The sequence below is a fragment of the Schistocerca serialis genome, chromosome 11 (genome assembly GCF_023864345.2).
Source record: "Schistocerca serialis cubense isolate TAMUIC-IGC-003099 chromosome 11, iqSchSeri2.2, whole genome shotgun sequence".
Classification (NCBI taxonomy): Eukaryota; Metazoa; Arthropoda; class Insecta; order Orthoptera; family Acrididae; genus Schistocerca; species Schistocerca serialis.
The window spans coordinates 98,198,850-98,221,506 of NC_064648.1; the positions used below are offsets into that span (position 1 = coordinate 98,198,850).

Consider the following 22,657-nt stretch of genomic DNA (forward strand, 5'->3'; position numbering starts at 1 on the left):
AAACATAACAGTGGTAAAGATTTATCTCTTCTGCCCAGTTTAAGGGAGAGTGGGCAACACATCACACAGAATGGCTTTTTTCTTTTTATTATTTCAGTTCTTTATTACAGTAAAATGGAAGGTAAATGGGTTAGTATATTTTATCAATTTATTATTATTATTTATTTTATGACCTTCATTGGACCACTGTAGCCAAAAATACAAAGTTCTAAACAAGTTGTTACAAATGGATACAATTTGGTTCGACAATAACTTAATATATCTAGGTAATATAATTATTAGAGACTATTCTTATATGAAAGGTGTTTTGCTTTTCTGTCTGCCCAATATTTCTTCATTCTTTCAGATATTTTCTTTTTTTTTTTTTTTTTTTTTTTTTTTTTTTTTTTTTTTTTTTTTTTTTCATCTGAGACAACTCTTCCTGTACTCCTTTTATTGATTTTCATTTGTAGTCTGGTTTGCGGGTCTCGCAGTATTCTGGTTTTCTCTGTCTTGTTTTTTAGGTCATCTACTGTAATTTGAAGTTCTTTTATATTTTCCTTAATTTCTGTGATCCATTTAATGTCGCTCTTGCTATTCCACAATTTTTGTATTATTTTTTTACTAATTCTGTTTTCTGGAGTTCCCATCAGATGTCCAAAGAATGAGATGCGTTTCTTCCTGATTGTGCTCATGACTGGTTCTATTTTCTTATATACTGTTTCATTTGATGCTATTCTCCAATGTCCATTTATTTTATACTGTTTATTTATACATGTCCTACTTATTCTTCTTTCTATTTTTAGTATTCTGTCAATTTCTGCTGTATTAGTTGTTTTGAAGATAGTTTCAGCTGCATACATTATTTCTGGTTGTGTAACTGTTTTATAGTGTTTTAATTTTGCATCTATAGATAGGCTTTTTTGTTGTATGTAGTTTTGGTAATGTAATTTGCATAGTTCAGTTTTTTTATTTTATTTTGCCATGATGGCTTCTCATTTAGATTGTATGTTATTATTTCGCCTAAATACTTAAATTTATCAACAATTTTTATTTCCTGTTCTCCTATTGTAATTTTGTTTGCAAGTGGTGGATCAGTTAGCATAATCTCCATTTTTTCAAATGATATTCTAAGGCCTACTTTCTCTGCTATTTCTTGTAGTGATTTCACTTGTTGCCTGGCTTCTTGAACGGTGTTGGCTACAGTTTAAGCTAATATCATCTTTTGCACTTCCAATTCTTATCCTCTTTGGATTGTCCTTGTACCATTCTCTCATTATGTATTCCAGTGCACAGTTGAAAAGTAATGGTGATAGGCAGTCACCTTGTCTTAAGCCTGTTTTTATGAGGAATGGTTCCGAAATTTCTCCTCTAAACTTCACTTTTGATTTGGTGTTGGTTAGAGTGAGTTGTATTATTTTAATTAGTTTTGGATGGAGTCCTAGATTTCTTAAAATTTTTAATACTGAAGGTCTGTGGAGACAGTCATATGCCTTCTTAAAATCTACAAATGTTATTGCCAGAGGTTTGTTCCGTTTCTTGTAGTATGCCATAATCAATTTTAAACTAATTATCTGCTCTGCACAGCTTCTCCATGGTCTGAAACCTCCCTGATATTCCCCTAACTCCTGTTCTAATTGCTCCTTGATTCTTTCATATAGGATCTTGGATAGAATTTTATATGTGCAATCTAGGAGAGAGATTCCTCTGTAGTTATCTGGGTTGTTCTTATCTCCCTTTTTGTGTAGTGGGTGGATGATAGCTGTGGTCCAATGTTCGGGAAATTGTTCTGTTACCCAAATTTTTGTTAGAGCCATGTGTAAGGAGGTCTTGACTGTGTCACTTGCATATTTCCACATTTCAACAAAAACCTGATCTTCTCCACACGCCTTATAATTTTTTTGTTCTTCAAGAATTTCTTCTCCTTGTTGGAAAGTTGGAGGGTCTAGTTTGTTAGGTTTGGTTTTTATTGGGGTATTTATGTTGATTTGTAAAGGTTCTTTAGGTTCCTCGCAATTCAGAATACATTTATTCAAAATATCTTCCTTAATCGTTATCTAGCACCAGGCTTCTTTTCTTCAGAAGAAAAGGTTTTTCTCTGCCTCATCACAATGGATTTGAAGAGGCATCCCATGCCCCTCCTCAGTCTTTTATTTTTTCACTGGCTCCTGGACCCAAGTGTTTGGTAGTTGCAGGAAAAGGAATCCTCCAGAATATAATCACAAGATTACACCTGACTGGACCCCACTGAGTTTCTGAAATGAACATAAATGAGCAGGCTGTTATTGCAAGAAATTTACAATTTCTGTTGAAATACAAAGTAAGGAAAAATTTGATTTTGAGAGGGACAAGCATAAAACAATTTCTCTTTTGAAAGGGGCATAGACATTCTAATGAAAACAATGCTATTAAGCTACCGTGCAGATTCGTGTCTCAGTGACACACACAATAACTCCTCATATTTGTGTTAAGAATTCCACAAACTTGTAAAAGTGCAACTTTTTCCTAGCACGCCAAAATTATTAATGATTACTGCCAATATAAATACAGGGTGTCCCATGTGAAAGTATGCAATATAGCAGGGACAATCATTCAAAGCAAAAAAGTCTGGGCTCTAGGCTGCATAGCTTAATAGCTACGAGCACTTGTTCAGTAGAAGAGGTTTGCTTCACTCTATAGAAGATGCTTTGAATAATGTTTCCTGAATACTGGCCATTCCTTTTGTGACATCCAGTATTTAAAGCTAAATGCACTTCTGTAATTCAAATTTTACAGTTTTCTCAAATTAATGTTGCTTCTGATGGAAACACATTACTAATGAGGAAAGCATTTTGCTCACCTTTCATATGGCTGTAGTACATACTTAAGGGAACATGCTTGTGAAAATGACCCAAAATTTGAAAAAAAAATTCTTGTTATATAGAAAAGAGCATTTCATGCTGATTTCAAAAATGTATAGTTTATGGCCATTATTTTCTGTTTGTTCTAAAATTGAGGTTGAACGTAATGTTGCACAGGGGGCACGCCCATCTGTCAGTTTGAAGTGCGTCAGAATACGTGATGCATTATTTTGTTTTTCCGTCGTTAGTTACGGATCGTCAACACGGGTGTATTCTAGAAGGCACTGACTCCTGGAACCAAAATACAGGCATGTCTAGAAGGGTATGGTTCGAATGTAAACAAAGATCTGAGAATGTATGATTTCGGAATTTCATACTCATGTGGTTTTGTAGTTATTGTGTTTTGTTTTGTTTCTGTGTGTGTGTGTGTGTTTCCTGTGCTACAAATGCTGAGAGTAAAGAAATTTAGCCCCAAACGAAAGTTTCGCAGCAACCAGTTCCGAACACAACCGAGTAATACACATCAGTTGCTTCAAAAGTCGCCCTCAGAAACTGTGTCTACAGACAGTGCTTCTAGAGGTAAACTTTGGCTTTCTGGATGTAATAAGAACAAGTCTAGTAGTATTGTGAACAGCAATAATGACAGAAATGTTATTGTGAACCTTAATATGCTGCCAAGACTTTTGAAGAGTGTTGTGAAATGTAAGTACTGCAATTTTGAAGATAGTATTGACTTTTCTGAGGACATTCCAGCAAGGAAGGGTCTTTCAAGACGGTTAGTGATTGCCCGCCAGTAACTGATAGTCGACATTACAGTGTAAATATTCAGCTTGCTTATGCATTGCTTCCACTTCCCCTGAGATTTGACAGATACAATAAATTAATACATAGTGCTTTATGTGGTGTTAGTGAACAGCAGAAGAAGCAGTAGCCTTGTCTGACAATACAGACATTGTAGCAGCATTTGATGGAGCTTGGCAGAAGAGAGGTCATACTTCTCTGAATGGGGTAGTAACTATTTGTAATTTGTAAATTTATTTGTGTGAAACATGTAATTTCATGCATAGCAATTGGTAGTACAATACAAAAGTATACAATCTAATTTTACTTTATAATAGTTACTTAAGGATGTAGTCCAAATTATTTGACATAATAATACTTTAGATTTTAGTTTCTACAGTAGGCTATAGAATCACTGCTCAATGAGACACAGTTTTAGATGTTTTTTGAATGTCTCTCCAGTTATTGCCTTCAGTTCATTTGGCAGTGCATTGAAGTATTTTGCTCCATTAATATATGGACTCTTTGCTGTTTTTTTCCAGTCTTCTGTGTATCACATGGTAATTTTGTACTTGTCTAGTATTGTGATCACGAATTACTGCATTATGACATGTATATTTCTTATCTTCTACAGTCAATACTATTGTTTCAAACATATACATAGAATAGATAATCAGAATTTTAAATTCTATAAACAATCACTTACATGATGTTCTAGCATCTTTTTTGACTAATATTCTCAAGGCTCTTTTCTGGAGTTTAAATACTCGGTCTACATGAGTTTTGGAAGCCCCACCCCACAATGCGAGACCATATGCTAGAAATGGATGTATTAAACCAAAATACATCATCCTCATTGTTTGGGTATTGCCGTATGGATCTATTTTTCTTAAAACATATAGGCTAGATGACAGCCTTGCACATACATTGTCAATTTGTTGTGTCCATAGTAGTTTACTATCTATGCATATACCTAGAAATTTACACTCACTGCAGATTTCCCCTAAAATATTACTATCTTGAGAATTGATACAAGTTTGCAAATAACCAACATATTTGTTTTTTGTAAGTTGACTTTTAGATTGTCATTTTCAAACTTTTCCTTTGCAATATCTATAAATTTTTTTACCTCTATGCCGAGATTAAGAATATCATTTCTCAAACAAAGGCCTGAAGTGTCATCTGCATACATTGTAATGAAGGTATCATTTTTTACAATCGTTGGGAAGTCATTGACGTAACATATAAAAAGGAAGGGACCAATTATCGATCCCTGAGGCACACCAAATTTAATATTCCTAACCCTTGATGTATAACTTTTTAACGTTTCTCCATTATTGTGCGAGACTGAGGTACACTGTCTTCTGTTTTTTAAATATGATGTGATGAGGTGCAATAGTTTACCACTTATGTCATCTCTGGCCAGTTTTGACAGAAGTACCTTATGATCAACCCTATCAAAAGCCTTTGATAGGTCTAGAAAAATTCCAGCTACTTGCATGCCTTCATCAATTTTGTCAAGAGCTTTCAGCATAAATTGAAGTGTTGCAGTCATGGTGCTACGACTGCTTCTGAAACCGTGCTGAAAATCTCCCAGGATGTTGTGCTTATTATAATGCTCTAACATATATTTCAGAATTATTTTTTCAATTAACTTGCTGAATACGGAAGTTAAAGTGAGCGGTCTGTAATTTTCTACTTGTTGTTTATCACCTTTTTGGAGAGAGGTTTAATAATTTAGTATGTCAGGGAACGCTTCTCCTTTTAATACACTATTTATTAGATACACCAAAGGATATGCTAGATTGTTAACGCACTGTTTAAGTAAAAATGGAGAAATTTCATCCCAGCCAGCGGATTTCTTGTTTTTACATTCTCTTATGAGCTGCAAAATATCCTTGATTTCAAGTTCATGGAGTTGATTAGCTTCTGAACTGTCTTCAGCAGGACTTCCAACAGGTACGTTATCTGTGGTACAAAAGTCAGATTCTATGCTGTTGTTGTTGTGGTCTTCAGTCCTGAGACTGGTTTGATGCAGTTCTCCATGCTACTCTATCCTGTGCAAGCTTCTTCATCTCCCAGTACCTACTGCAACCTACATCCTTCTGAATCTGCTTAGTGTATTCATCTCTTGGTCTCCCTCTACAATTTTTACCCTCCACGCTGCCCTCCAATACTAAATTGGTGATCCCTTGATGCCTCAGAACATGTCCTACCAACCGATCCCTTCTCCTAGTCAAGTTGTGCCACAAACTTCTCTTCTCCACAATCCTATTCAACACCTCCTAATTAGTTATGTGATCTACCCATCTAATCTTCAGCATTCTTCTGTAGCACCACATTTCGAAAGCTTCTATTCTCTTCTTGTCTAAACTATTTATCGTCCATGTTTCACTTCCATACATGGCTACACTCCATACAAATACTTTCAGAAACGACTTCCTGACACTTAAATCTATACTCGATGTTAACAAATTTCTCTTCTTCAGAAATGCTTTCCTTGCCATTGCCAGTCTACATTTTATATCCTCTCTACTTCGACCATCACCAGTTATTTTGCTCCCCAAATAGCAAAACTCCCTTACTACTTTCATTGTCTCATTTCCTAATCTAATTCCCTCAGCATCACACAAATTAATTCGACTACATTCCATTATCCTTGTTTTGCTTTTGTAGATGTTCATCTTATATCCTCCTTTCAAGACACTATCCATTCCGTTCAACTGCTCTTCCAAGTCCTTTGCTGTCTCTGACAGAATTACAATGTCATCGGCAAACCTCAAAGTCTTTATTTCTTCTCCACAGATTTTAATACCTACACCGAATTTTTCTTTTGTTTCCTTCACTGCTTGCTAAATATACAGATTGAATAACATCGGGGAGAGGCTACATCCCTGTCTCACTCCCTTCCCCACCACTGCTTCCCTTTCATGCCCCTCAACTCTTATAACTGCCATTTGGTTTCTATACAAATTGTAAATAGCCTTTCGCTCCCTATATTTTACCCCTGCCACCTTCAGAATTTGAAAGAGAGTATTCCAGTCAACATCGTCAAAAGCATTCTCTAAGCCCACAAATGCTAGAAATGTAGGTTTGCCTTTCCTTAATCTAGCTTCTAAGATAAGTCGTAGGGTCAGTATTGCCTCACGTGTTCCAATATTTCTACGGAATCCAAACTGATCTTCCCCGAGGCCGGCTACTACCAGTTTTTCCATTCATCTGCAAAAAATTCGTGTCAGTATTTTGCAGCCGTTACTTATTAAACTGATAGTTCGGTAATTTTCACATCTGCCAATGTCTGCTTTCTTTGGGATTGGAATTATTATATTCTTCTTGAAGTCTGAGAGTATTTCGCCTGTCTCATACATCTTGCTCACCAGATGGTAGAGTTTTGTCAGGACTGGCTCTCCCAAGGCCGTCAGTAGTTCTAATGGAATGTTGTCTACTCCCGGGGCCTTGTTTCGACTCAGGTCTTTCAGTGCTCTGTCAAACTCTTCACGCAGTATCATACCTCCCATTTCATTTTCATCTACATCCTCTTCCATTTCCATAATATTGTCCTCAAGTACATCGCCCTTGTATAGACCCTCTATATACTCCTTCCATCTTTCTGCTTCCCCTTCTTTGCTTAGAACTGGGTTTCCATCTGAGCTCTTGATATTCACACAAACGGTTCTCTTTTCTCCAAAGGTCTCTTTAATTTTCCTGTAGGCAGTATCTATCTTACCCCTAGTGAGATAAGCCTCTACATCCTTACATTTGTCCTCTAGCCATGCCTGCTTAGCCATTTTGCACTTCCTGTCGATCTCATTTTTGAGACGTTTGTATTCCTTTTTGCCTGCTTCATTTACTGCATTTTTATATTTCCTCCTTTCATCAATTAAGTTCAATGTTTCTTCTGTTACCTGAGGATTTCTACTAGCCCTCGTCTTTTTACCTACTTGATCCTCTGCTGCCTTCACTACTTCATCCCTGAAAGCTACCCATTCTTCTTCTACTGTATTTCTTTCCCCCGTTCCCGCCATTTGTTCCCTTACGCTCTCCCTGATACTCTGTACAACCTCTGGTTTAGTCAGTTTATCTACTACAAACAGCATAGTGAACGCATTATTGTGGCCAAGATAGACACGAAGCCCACCCCTTTACAGTAGTACAAGTTTATATGCCAACTAGTTCTGCAGATGACGAAGAAATTGAAGATTCTATGATATCTATGAAATAGTCATTAAAAATGTTACTGATCTCTTGAGGATTGGTGACATCAATATTGTTATTAGATATCTGTATGTTGATATTACCTTTTAGCTTTGTTTTATTGGCTCGTATTTCATTTACTGTTGACCAGCAGGTCTCATTTATTGAAACTGGTAAGATACTAAATTATGAATGTCTAACAAAGCACTGCCAGGGTTGTTAAAGTAAGTTTATCAGTACCCATGTTTGTGTAAAGAACTTTGACAGCCCGAGTGGAAACATGGAAACAAAAGGAGTTGCAAACATTTTTAGAAGATCAGAGGTCAGTTGTGGTGTGAAGGATGTAGGCTACCTTGGTGATGGAGACTGTAAAGGACATACTACTATTGTTAATAACAGACCATATGGGGACACATTGATAGAAAAGCTCTAATGTGTCGGGCATGTACAAAAAAGAATGGGAGCTCGGCTGAGAAAATTATGTAAAGCCTTCAGTGGAAAAAAACATCACACATGGGTGATCCATGTCATCTTACAAAAGTGAAATTGATTCTTTGACTCAATAAGAAAAACACTTCCATTACAAGACATACCTCACACTTGGGGAAGTTGATGTATCTTCTTCAGCAGGAATTGTTGGATTTGTTTCAATGCAATGAAAACAATAAATTAAAAACTTCAGTCCTCTATTACTATTTTGTGTTTTAATTAATTTCAATGTTGTGGAAATGTGTCAATGTACGAATTAGCTTACCAGTCGTTTAAACCGTTGCTAATCTCAAAAAATGCGCACAACTGCAACCAACGGTGGCTGTTTGTAACACTAAAACAGTGGGAACGAGTTAAATGACACCAACAAGATCTACATTAACAATCAATAAAATAGTTAAAGTAAGACCTACGATTTTTACATTCATTTATACACTGCAGTGACAAACATCAAGGGATAGCGATTTGCACATATACAAATGGCAGTAGTATCACGTACACAAGATATAAAAGGTCACTGTCATTTGTATTCAGGTAAGTCATGTGAAAAGGTTTCCAAAATGTTTACGGCCACGTGACGTATGGGACATTACATCCCAAAAACTGTTAGGAATTCAATATCCTGAGATCCACAGTATCAAGTGTGTGGCAAGAAAACCACATTTCAGGCATTATCTCTCACCATGGACAATGCAGTGAATAATGCACTTCACTTAATGACAGAACACCAGCCTTTACGTAGTGTTGTCAATGGTAACAGACAAGCAATGCTGCTTAAAATAACCACAGAAATCAATGAAGTGACGAACGTATCCATTACGACAGTGCAGTGAAATTTGGTGTTAACAGACTACGGCAGCAGACGACTGAAGTGAGTGCCTTTGCTAACAGACCATCATCATCTGCAGTGCCCCTCCTGGGCTTGTGAACATATCGGATGGCTCCTATACAAGTGGGAAAGCGTGGCCCGGTCAAATGAGTCCCAATTTCAGTCGGTAAAAGCCGATAGTAGGGTTCGAGTGTGGCAGAGACGCCACGAAGCTATGGACACAAGTTGTCAACGAGGCACTGTGCAAGCTGGTGGTGGCTGCATAATGGTGTGGGCTGTTCTCTGGTCAAACTGAACCAGTCATTGACTGGAAATGGTTACGTTCGGCTACTTGGGAGACAATTTGCAGCCATTCGTGGGTGTTATATTCCCAGACAGTGATGGAACTTTTATGGATGACAATGCTTCATGTTATTGGGCCACAACTGTTCACAACTGATTTGAAGAACATTCTGGATCATTCGAGCGAATGACTTGGCCACCCAGATCATCCGACGTGAATCCCACTGAACTTTTACGGAACATAGCTGAGAGGTCAGTTCGTGCACAAAATCATTCACTGGTAACACTTTCTCAATTATGGCTCAATATATCTGCAGGGGACTTCCAACAATTTCTCGACTTCGTGCCATGTCTAGTTGCTGCACTATGCAGGGCAAAAGGTGGTCTGACAAGATGTTAGGAGGTATCCCATAACTTTTATCACCTCAATGTATGTCATATACACATTTCAATTGGTGTTTTACCTTGAAGTCCTAATACTTTTAGATCATTGTTCCAGATACAAAAATGTTGCTTGTCTACCCAGCAATGTGACCTATACCCACAGTTTCTAGCATTTCTTCACGTGTCTCAACTGTTTGTTCTTAAACACTGAGCTCACCCTTTGAGGAGATTTCTGGTACTTTTTGTGCACATTTTCCAGAGCCATAGGTCTTATTCCTGTGCACTTCCCAATCTGACAATTCTTTCATCTTTTTTATTTACCAAGCACTACATCAGTTTCTTCGTGATTGGCATTCTCGGTGTTATCCCGCTCCTATTCACGAGCTGAAGACTGAATGCCTTCCTCTTCAAGCTATTTTTGGTTATTCGATCATACGTGATCCACACTTTTCCTGTTGCAACGTACAGGATATTGTAAACGAACTGTTCAGCCACCTCTTGCAAACAATCTTACTTGAGTAATAACAAATCTTTGGAACAATGACACTGATGCCATACTTTGTACCTTTAGAGAAGATAACCATTTCAGAACTCTTCTTTCCTTCTTCACTCACTGCTACTTCCGGATGTATCGTGCAGAGAATAATGTCATTTTCATTCTTCTCTCTGTGGTAATCTACTAGGGTACCCTCTGGCTTATATGTCTTATCCGAGATGATGATGGACTGTACACTGATTAGCCTGAACATTATGACCACCACCCAACAGCCGGTACGTCCACATTTGGCACGGATAACAGCAGTGAAGTTTCGTAGCACAGAAGCGACGAGGCCTCGGTAGGTGGCTGTAGGGGGTTGGCACCACATCTGCACACACGAGTCGATTAATTCCCATAAATTCCAGGGAGGGGGTGCGACGAGCTCTGACATCACGATCAATCACATCCCGGACGTGTTCGATCACGTTCAGATCTGGCGAGTCGGGGAGCCGGGACACAACTGGAACTCACCACCGTGATCTGCAAACCGCCCCGTCACACTCCTGGCCTTTTAGTACATTGTCTTCCTGAAAAATACCACTGTTGTCAGGAAACACGATTGTCACGAAGGGGAGTGACCGGTGTACGATACCCCTCGGCCGTCACAGTTCCTCGCACGAGCTCCACCGGATCCACGGATGCCTGTGCGAATGTTTGCCAGAGGATAATGGAGCCACCGACAGCGTATCTCCGTCCCGCAGTACAGGTGTCGAGGAGATATTCCCCTGCAAAATGACGGATTCGCACCCTTCTGTCGGCACAGTGAAGAAGGTGTCGGGATTCGTCTGACCGTGCAATGCTCTGCCACGCATCAACATCCGGTGCCGATTTCAATCGTATTTGCCAATGTTGTGGTGTTAACATTGGCACTTGCAAGGGTCACTGACTGCAGAGACCCACCATTTGGAGTGTTCAGTGCACTGTGTGTTCACACATACTTGTAGTCTGAACAGCATTAAAGTCTGATGTCAGTTCCACCACCTGTCCCGTTTTGCCAGTCTGCACAGCCTACGACATCTGACATCTGTAATGAGGGGTGACTGCCCAAACCCTCGACGTCTGGAGGTGGTTTCACTTTGGTTTCACCACGTGTTGAAGACAGTCACCACAGCACTACTTGAAAACACCCGGCAAGTCGTGCAGTTTCTGAAATGCTTGTCACGCTCCTCGGGGCCTGCACAATCTGCCCTCAGTCAAACTCAGGTAGATTGCGCACCTTCCCCATACTACGAGGGCTATGCCAAGAGTTTTTAGCAGAATAAGTGAAAAAAATTTATTTGCAAAAAAACGTTTACAACTTTTCAAAATACGCTCCATTAGCACGTATAAATTTTTCCATTCTCTGAAACCAATTAGAAAATGAGTCAGTCCAAGCTTCTTTTGGGGTGACACTTAGTGCACTCTCGTACGCTGCAATGGCCTCTTCATCTGATGAAAACCGCTGCCCTCAAATTTTTTCCTTAGTCTTAGGGAACAGAAGGAAGTCACAGGGGGCCAGGTCAGGTGAATAGGGGGGATGGGGTAACACTCGCACTTTTTCCTTCTCCAGAAAGTCCACCGTTCTGGCAGCCCTGTGCGCAGATGCACTGTCGTGATGCAGCAGAAGGTGCCCACTCTTGGACTTTGGATGCTGTGACTTCCGTGTGGCGATGACTTTTGGAAGACAATCGTTCACCTACTATTCGGCATCGACTGTACGGCGTGTGTCCGAGATCACAGAGGTGAGATGCCCGATCTTTCTGAAAAATGTTGCCACCATCTTTTTTCCAGAGCTCTGACTTCGTCGAACTTTTGTGAGTGGTTCCTCCCTTGAAAGCACCATACAGAAGACTGTCTCTTCGTTTCGGGGTCATAACGGTAGACCCATGTTCCGTCACCTGTGACGATTTGTAGGTGTCTTGGAACTTCCCTACATTGAATTTTTTGAGCATGAAACGACACCAGTCCACTCTCGACTCCTTTTTGCTTTCTGTCAGGGAATGTGGCACCCAATGGGCACACCTCTTAGTAAGGTCTAAGTGACTATGAACGATGGTCTGTGCTGCTGTCGATCCAATATTTAGGGTCCCTTTAATGTCGCAAAAAGTAAGATGTGGATCTCCTTTGATCATTTTCCTCACAGCATCAATGTTTTCAGGAGTCACAGCTGTTGCCGGCCGACTGGGACGAGGTTCATCTTCAATGGACCGCCGACCCCTCGAAAACTCCCAAAACCAATTTCCAACTGTGGCCCTAGAAGGGGAAGCTTCACCAAAAACACGCAGCAAAGAAGAATGGCATTCTTCGGCACTTAAACTCTTTTTATAATCGTAAAATATCATGGTGTGAAAGTCGTGGCGCGACAGCTCCATCCTGCACCGTCTCTGACTCAGCGCTGCCTGTGCTTTCTTACCACGCTGTGGGGGGGACTACCGCCAGCCAGGGACTGCGCGCGCACGTCCCAAGATCGAAAAACATCACTCTTTCGAATGAAAACAACCCCACTGTCCTCCGCCTTACGGTTTACGGGCTGCTAAAAACTTTCGGCATAGCCCTCGTACACACGGACACTGATACTACATGCACCGTGTGTGTGTGTGTGTGTGTGTGTGTGTGTGTGTGTGTGTTCTTCAGGCAGTTGGAGGACTTCTTGGCTAATCTTGTTCATTGTTTTGCCAACAATGTCATCTTCTGTTCCAGTTTCTTTAAACACTGGAAGGATGTGAGGAAGCTCCCCACTGTTGCATTCCTGCCTTCACGCAAAAATGGTTCCATGAAGTGAAAACAATGTACTCTCCCAATGGCCCATTGTCTGGTCAGTCTTCCTCCTTAACGAGGTATGGGAGGGCATCGCAAATGTACTCTGATGCCAAGTCTGCGTGCAAGTATGCAAAACTTGAATCTACTTTTGTCAGGTTTGTTTGGCATCAATTTGGTTAGCCTGCACTTTGTCTTGTGCAGAAGTAACTGTTCATTAATTCTAGTACTGTAAGAAAGGTGGTAACAGAAGGTGCAATTTTTCATGAACTCGTTCTATATTTCAGAACTAAGAGCAAAATTATCAGCAGGGATGCACGAAGGTCGGGATGACTCCTCATCAAAGGGGAGGAGTATAGCAGGTTCACAGAATCTGTGTCTTGTTATTTTATCACTGATGAAATTAAGTTCCCACAAACGAAACCAAAGGTCATCTGAGGAAATATCTTTAGCACAAACAGCACCTCTGTCATTTACGATAGCAATTGTTGCCTCCAATTCCTCAAATAACACAGTCCGCAAGATCTTTTTTATTTTTTTCTGTGTGCTTTCACAGTTCATATCTAGATCAGTAAAAACATAGCTATCATAGGATTACTTTGTCATGTATACGTCTGTCAAACTGATAAGTATGCTCTTTCTCATGTACAGATACAGTTACTGAGTTGAAATTTATGTCGCATACTATGGTCTATGGTGTCTTAGAACTGTGTAAAATTTAAGCCTCTACATCAATGCAATCAAAATATGCAGCTATTTACATTACACATTTCAATACTCACAAACTCACTCAGAAAAATTCACAGGGTACTTCCTATTGACGTATCACAAAATTTGTAAACAAACAAGGTTTCATAGGACAAGGAAAGGAAAAAATTTGAAACTGTTAATTTATAATTATCTCTCATATTCCCCCCCCCCCCCCCAAACTTGTTGTCCACTGACATCTACCTCTATAGTCTGCAGACCACAGTGAACTGTGTGGCAGAGGGTACATCCCATTGTATCAGTTATTAGTTTCTTCCTGTTTGATTCATGTATGGAACGTGAGAAGACTGATTATCTGAATGCCTCTCTGTGTGCTGTAGTTATTCTAGTCTTGTCCTCACGATCCCTACGGGAGCGATAAGTAGGGGGTTGTAGTATATTCCAAGAGTCATCATGTAAAACCGGTTCTTGAAACTTTGCAAGTAGACTCTCATGATAGTTCCTGTTTGTCTTCAAGAATCTGCCAGTTCAGTTCCTTCAGCACCTCTCTGATTGCATCCCATGGCTCAAGCAAACCTGTGGCCATTCGTGCCACCCTTCTCTGAATATGTTTAGTATTGCCTTTTAGTCCTATATGATACATGCCCACACACCTGGGCAATATTTTAGAACTGGTCGCACAAGTGATTTGTAAGCAATCTTCTTCGTAGACTCACTGCACTTCCCCAGTATCAGTCGAAGTCTACCACCTGCTTTAGACACAACTGAACCTATGTGATCATTCCATTTCATATCCCTACTATGTGTTACATCCAGGTATTTGTATGAGTTGGCCAATTCCGACTGTGAGTCATTGATATTACAGTCATAGGATTCCACATTCTTTCGTTTTGTGTAGTGCACAATTTTACACTTTTGAACATTCACAGCAAGTTGCCAATCTTTGCACTACCCTGAAATCTTATCAAGATCTGAATGATATTTATGCAGCCTCTTTCAGACAGTACTTCATTACAGATAACTGCATCACTTGCAAAAAGTCTGAGGTTGCTATCAATACTGTCTGCATGGTTATTAATATAAAAAATGAACAACAAGGATCGCAACACACTTCCCTGGGGCACAACTGAAGTTACTTCTACATCTGACGCTGACTCTCCATCCCAGATAACATGCTGTGGCCTCCTTACCAAAAAGTCCTCAACCCAGACACAAATGTCACTTGATGCTCCATACAATCCTACTTTTGACAGTAGGTGGAGGTGTGGTACTGAGTCAAATGCTTTTGGAAATCAAAAAATACGGCATCTACAGACTGCCTCGATCCAAAGCTTTCAGTATGTCACGTGAGAAAATTTCAAGTCGGGTTTCATATGATCGGTGTTTTCGAAACCCGTGTGGGTTGGAATGGAGGAGGTCATACCGTTTATTATGTCTGAAATCACAATATGTCATAAGATTCTATAACAAACTGGTATAGAGGATATTGGATAGCAGTTTTGTTGAACACTTCTACTATCCTTCTTGTAAACAGGTGTGACCCATGCCTTTTCCAACTACTGGGCACAGCTTTTTGTCCAACGGATCTACGATAGATAATAGGCCGTGTAGCTGTGTTCAATTTTAATTATTTCAGTTCTTTCTCAACATGACTGACACTAATATCTACTTCACTCACTTTCCATGATGGGAGGATAAAATTAAAGCAATACTCTTGTGTTTTCCTTTGTAAAGGAACATTTGAAAACAGAATTAAGTATTTCTGCTTTTGCTTTGCTACCCTCAATTTCTGTTCCTGTCTTGTCCATGAATGACAGGAAATCTTACTTTGGTGAAACTAACAGCCTTTACATATAACCAGAATTTCTTTGGGTTCTGTGAAAAATCATTTGACCATATTCTGCTACAGTAGTCACTAAAGGCTTCATATATCGTTCCTTGACAGCCAAACACGTTTCATTCAGCATCTCTCTATCTATAGGCCAATGCTTTGTTTTACATCTATTATGCAGTGGTCTCCTTTTCTTTAGAAGTTTCTTTACAGTGACTGTATGCCATGGAAGGTCCCTCCCACTATGAGTTGTACTACTGGGTACATACACTATGTGATCAAAACAATCCGAACACCTGGCTGAAAATGATTTACAAGTTCGTGGCGCCTTCCATGAGGTAATGCTGCAATTCAGTATGGTGTTGGCCCATCCTTATCCTTGATGACAGCTTCTACTCTTGCAGGCATACGTTCAATCAGGTACTGGAAGGTTTCTTGGGGAATGCCAGCCCATTCTTCACGGAGTGCTGCACTGAGGAGAGGAATCAATGTCGGTTGGTGAGGCTTGGCATGAAGTTGGCATTCCAAAACATCCCAAAGGTGTTCTATAGGATTCAGGTCAGGACCCTGTGCAGACCAGTCCATTACAGGGATGTTATTGTCATGTAACCACTGTGCCACAGGCCGTGCATTATGAACAGGTGCTCGATTGTATTGAAAGACGTAAGTGCCATCCTGAATCGCTCTTCAAGAGTGGCAAGCAAGAAGGTGCTTAAAACATCAATGCAGGCCTGTGCTGTGATAGTACCACGCAAAACAACAAGGAGGGCAGCCCCCTGCATCAAAAATGCAACCACACCATAACACCACGGCCTCCGAATTTTACTGTCGGCACTACACACGCTGGCAGATGAAGTTCACCGGGCATTCAACATACCCACACCCTGCCAGCGGATTTCCACATTGTGTACTGTGATTCATCACTCCACACAATGTTTTTCCACTGTTCAGTCGTCTAATGTTTACGCTCCTTACACCAAGTGAGGCGTCGTTTGGCATTTACCGGCGTGATTTGTGGCTTACAAGCAGTCGCTCGATCGTGAAATCCAAATTTTCTCACCTCCCGCCTAACTGTCACAGTACTTGCAGTGGATCCTGATGCAGTTTGGAATTCCTGTGTGATGGTCTGGTTAGATGTCTGCCTATTAAACATTACTAACTTCGTCAACTGTCGGCGTTATCAGTAGGTGGCAGCACAATGCACCTAATATGAAAAACGTATTTTTTTGGGGGTGTTTGGATACTTTTGATCACATAGTGTACATCACCTTGCAGACAGTTTCAAAATGTCGATCCTACCACTGGGGACCACTCCTTGTTAGTTCATTTTCTACTTTTGCTGCTTGCAGGTATTTCTGTTAGTATATCAAATGTATTCACAGTTGCGGATATGGACAACTGTGAGCTGCATAACAGAATGACAATAACAAAAATTTGTGCCAGCACGGACTCAAACCCAGATATCCCTCTTCTCATGAGCGATTGCCTTATCATTGAGCTATTTGATCGTGCCTTCAGCCAGACCCAAAGTTCCATATGTTGTCAACCGTGTGTCTACAACATGCACTCATACATCCTTTATGCATATTCCCACACAGGTGTATAAGTTGGGCATGCAGACAAGGCACAAAGTAATTTATATCTTTCAATTTTCATTCACGGGTAGCTCATTAAGTTTCTCCTACGCCGTAGCAGGGGCTGGGCTGGGTGACATCAGATATGAGCCGTATGCCAGCCAGTTCATACTCTAAGATGAACACACTAGCAATTGCAGTGGAGACAAATTTATTGCTGACTGTTTTCAGCAGTTTCATGCTGCCATTATATGATCTTATGTGATTGCTATAAAATTACCTCGTTACATTACACGGAGTCAAAGCACAAACAGCATTTCCCACGTATACACAAGGGAGTTAAAAAAAACAGAAACCGGAGTAACATTGCCGTGGGCGGAGCTTGTGTAGTACGCATTTCTGCTGCTAGGCATGTATAGCGCAACTCGTTGCCAGTTCAGTGCCGCCTGTGTTGTTGACCTGGCTTGTTCTGTTCATCTGCGATGATTGTTTTTGCTAGAGGTGTTTTGTTCTTGTTTTGTTTTTCACTATGGCAAGTTTAAGAGAACTACATGTGGCTGTGAAATTTTTGTTTTCTACTCAGTAAAAATGCTGCTGAAACTGTTTTAATGTTGAAAACAGCTTACCAAGATGACACCATGGGAAAAAAATAAAGCACACAAGCGGTTTGCTCAATTTAAAGATTGTGACATGTCTGACAAAGTTCACTCTAGATGTCCATCAACTGTCCCAATCGACAAAATATTGAAAAAATTCAAAAGCTTGTGCTCACAGACCACAATCGATCAACTGTCAGAGATTAGTGTGTTATCTTGGAACACAGTGCAGCGAATTTTCACGAAAGATTTGGGAATGAAAAGCACTGGTGCCGAGTTTGTTCTTAAGGTTCTCACTGACAATAAAAAGGAACATCGAGTTAAAATGTGTCACAGTTTGAAACAGCAGCTTGAAACTGATCCAGGTTTTCGCTCAAAGGTGATGAGTCACTGTGCTATGGTTACAACCCAGAAACAAAGCAACAGTCAAGCCAATGGAAGAAGTCATCGTCAACCCCATCCAAAAAAAGTCATCAAGTCAGTCAAACATCAAAACAATACCAATTTGGTTTTTTGATGCCAAGGGCGTCATTCATTCTGTTCACCCCGGTCAGACCATCAATCAAACCTTTTATTTGGAAGTTTTAAGAAGACTGTGCAACAGCATTTGTCAAAAAAGACCAGATTTGTGGCAGACCAGAGACTGGTTCTTCCACCATGACAACGCATCTGCACCCACAGCCATATCTGTTAAGACAGTTTTCGGTTAAAAATGGAACGGTTGCATTGTCCCAAGCACCTTACTCGCCTGATCTGGCTCCGTGCGAGTTTTTCTTATTTCTGTGCGTAAAAAGGGGCAAAAAAGGACATGGATTTGATAACTTTGAAGAAGTTGTGGGGGAAAAGAAAGAAAGAAAGAAAGAAAAAGAAAAGAGGGAGGAGCTGTCAGCCATTTCTAAAGATGACTGCAAAAAATGTTTTAAACAGTGGATGCACCACTGGGACAAATGTATTAGCTATAATGGCAAGTATTTTGGAGGGGATAAGGTCGTTTTGTAAACAATTTGAAAAATTATAGCTTTTAAAAAATAAACCCACCTTTTTTTCTGGTACTCCCTCATATGTCTTGACAAAAATCCATTTCATGAAATACACACAGTTGGCAAAATGCACACAGATGATAAAAACACACAGTTAAAATCCTTGTATTGTCCATGCATGCAAGTTGTGCACATGATTCTCACAAGCCTGCCACACAGCTGTTGTAAGCTTGATAGAAATATTCTACACCAGCATGTGGGAATGATGCAAGGATTGTAACTGTTTGTTTTTTATTGTCCGTGTTCATTTTACCAACTGCGTGCATTTTATCAATGTGATTTTTGTCCAGACACATTTGTGGGGAGTGCCTTTTACGCTTTGACTTCATGTAATGGTACAGGGCAATTTTATTGCAAGTTCCATAAAATTTTATGACAGCAGGATAAGACTGCTGAAAACGATCATCTCAGAGCAATAAAAATGCCCACACTGCAACCGCAGTGTGTTTATTTTCAACCGTACTGATCACCCCATAGCACAGCAGGTGTATGTTACTTCACGCTCTGTTCACGCGATAGAAGGGTGAACTCGTGCTGACGAGGTAACGCCACAACAGAGCTTCACCGATGGCGTGAGACGACGAACTGTGCCTGGCGTAGCCAATCACGGGAAAGGAATCGGTCACGTGAGGCCTGTGGGCAGGCTGAGGAGCACGAACGAGTGAAGTTCGGTTACTCTCGTCTCTCCCAGCTTTTTGACCGCTCGGACCTACCTTCCACTCCTCTCCGGCCTTGGGGCACACACCTCGTATGCGAGATTTCGGGCTTCATTTTCGTGTCCCTTACAAACAGGCAATAAATCCTGCCATGGTTGTTTCAATAGTAGATTTTCCATTCTCTGTCAATAATTTGTGTCAGTATTTTGAAACCACAATTTATTAAGCTATGATTCGATAACATTCACACCCGTCACCACTTGCCTTCTTTGGAATTGGAATTATTACATTCTTCTTTAAGTCTGAGGGTATTTTGCCTGTTTCGTGCATCTTACACACCTGATGGAAGAGTTTTGTCATCACTGGCTCTCCCGAGGCTGTCAGTAGTACTGACAGAGTACACGAATCGATACGTATGTGCTACACGTCGGAAGCCTATGTCCTGCTTAAGGTTGCAACCCACGGTTGCAAATGACAGTGGTTAGTGGTAGCAGAGGTCAATGGTTGGAAAGGAAACGAGACAGATTCATACGAAACATTTATTGCACATAATGACAACATGTAGCATACGACAAGAATGCAGCTCTAATGGTACAACAATTGCTCCAAGTTTGCACCATCAGATGTTACTCATGCCTGACATAGACGGAGCACTGACTGTTGAACACGCTCGAACACATTGGGAGTTTCTTTGACTGTAACAGCCGTGCAGACAATTCGTGCCACGAGATTCATTTCGGACACTACAGGGTTGCGATATGTGGGAGATTTCATAGCTCCCAAATAAATCGAGACTCGATAAATCCAGTGAATGGTTAATCACCCCCAATCCGTCGACTCGGGAATGACCAATTCGATCGCCTACAGACAGCCAGTCCAAAATGAGCCATGTGCCCCATCGTATCGGAACCATATACTGCACCACACATTTGGTCGAACATCTTCGAGCATGCTGGGAAAGACATGTTCCAGTAAGGTCTGAAAATCCCCAGTAGTCAGGCAAGACGATAAAAGGAACACCCTGACTAAGCAGCCACCGACCAAATATGGTGAAGTGACGTCGTGCCACGTGTTGCCGCACACTGTGAGAGTTTTCTGGTGCCCACAAATGTTCACATTTTTTGATTGAATACACCATCCGTATACATAAAATGTAGAATGGCAATGGCAAGGAAAGTGTTTCTGAAGAAGAGAAATTTGCTAACATCGAGTATAGATTTAAGTCTCAGGAAGTCGTTTCTGAAAGTATTTGTGTGGCGTGTGGCCACGTATGGAAGTGAAACATGGACGATAAATAGTTTGGACAAGAAGAAAATAGAAGCTTTCGAAATGTTGTGCTACAGAAGAATGCTGAAGATTAGATGGGTAGACCACATAACTAATGAGGAGGTATTGAATAGAATTGGGGAGAAGAGAAATTTGTGGTACAACTTGACTAGAAGAACGGATCGGTTGGTAGGACATGTTCTGAGGCAGCAAGGGATCACTAATTTAGTATTGGAAGGCAGCGTGGAGGGTAAAAATCTTGTGCAATGCAGCTAGCTCTTTATTCGCACAAAGTAATGGCCGCTATCTCTTTATTCGAACGAAGTAATGGCCGCTATCGACAGGGGATCTCAAGTTAATTCCGTATTTCTAGGTTTCCGGAAAGCTTTTGACACCGTTCCTCACAAGCGACTTCTAATCAAACTGCGGGCCTATGGGGTATCGTCTCAGTTGTGCGACTGGATTCGTTATTTCCTGTCAGGAAGGTCGCAGTTCCTAGTAATAGACGGCAAATCATCGAGTAAAACTGAAGTGATATCAGGTGTTCCCCAGGGAAGCGTCCTGGGACCTCTGCTGTTCCTGATCTATATAAATGACCTGGGTGACAATCTGAGCAGTTCTCTTAGGTTGTTCGCAGATGATACTGTAATTTACCGTCTAGTAAGGTCATCCGAAGACCAGTATCAGTTGCAAAGCGATTTAGAAAAGATTGCTGTATAGTGTGGCAGGTGGCAGTTGACGCTAAATAATGAAAAGTGTGAGGTGATCCACACGAGTTCCAAAAGAAATCCGTTGGAATTCGATTACTCGATAAATAGTGCAATTCTCAAGGCTGTCGATTCAACTAAGTACCTGGGTGTTAAAATTACGAACAACTTCAGTTGGAAAGACCACATAGATAATATTGTGGGGAAGGCGAGCCAAAGGTTGCGTTTCCATGGCAGGACACTTAGAAGATGCAACAAGTCCACTAAAGAGACAGCTTACACTACACTCGTTCGTTCTCTGTCAGAATATCGCTGCGTGGTGTGGGATCCTTACCAGCTGGGATTGACAGAGGACATCGAAAGGGTGCAAAAATGGGCAGCTCATTTTGTATTATCACATAATAGGGGAAAGAGTGTGGCAGATATGATACGCGAGTTGGGATGGAAGTCATTAAAGCAAAGACATTTTTCATCGCAGCGAGATCTATTTACAAAATTTCAGTCATCAACTTTCTCTTCCGAATGCGAAAATATTTTGTTGAGCCCAACCTACATAGGTAGGAATGATCATCAAAATAAAATAAGAGAAATCAGAGCTCGAACAAAAAGGTTTAGGTGTTCGTTTTTCACGCGCGCTGTTCGGGAGTGGAATGGTAGAGAGATAGTACGATTGTGGTTCGATGAACCCTCTGCCAAGCACTTAAATGTGAATTGCAGAGTAATAGTGTAGATGTAGAGATGAATGTACTAAGCAGATTCAGAAGGATGTAGGTTGCAGTAGGTACTGGGAGATGAAGTTTGCACAGGATTGAGTAGTATGGAGAGCTGCATCAAACCAGTCTCTGGACTGAAGACCAAAATATAACACCACCACTAACCGTACTGAATGTGACTTCATTAGTGAACAACATATAAGCTGGGAAGTGCACATCTCAGCCACTCTGTTGCAGAAACGAATGCACACGTACAGGATGGTCACCGGGCAGCAATAACTGCACCCTTTGGAGAGGAAAGCCATGTAAGGAGTCTGTTTTCAAAACAAGTTCGACATTGCTACGGGGCATTCTCAAGTTTGAGGCGACAGCACACACGCTGGCACTCGGATCAGTCTCAACGGCATCTGGCACACCTTCTTCCCTAATGACCAAATGTGTCAATCATGGGCTGCTGTCACAAGCCCTGCCACTTCTTAATGACCCGCACTTGCACAAATTTTGATGCAGACGTG

The 22,657-nt window shown here is 40.8% G+C and overlaps 1 protein-coding gene across 2 annotated transcripts in view; it reads right to left on the reverse strand.

Moving 5' to 3' along the window:
- Positions 1-349: 349 nt before the first annotated feature.
- LOC126427028 (uncharacterized) overlaps positions 350-22,657 on the reverse strand; it is a 33,787-nt gene continuing 11,479 nt past the window's right edge. For both annotated transcript variants that reach the window (XM_050089195.1, XM_050089194.1), the window contains one exon: positions 350-2,234. The gene's annotated coding sequence lies outside the window, so the exon portion shown is untranslated. The remainder of the gene's footprint in view (positions 2,235-22,657) is intronic.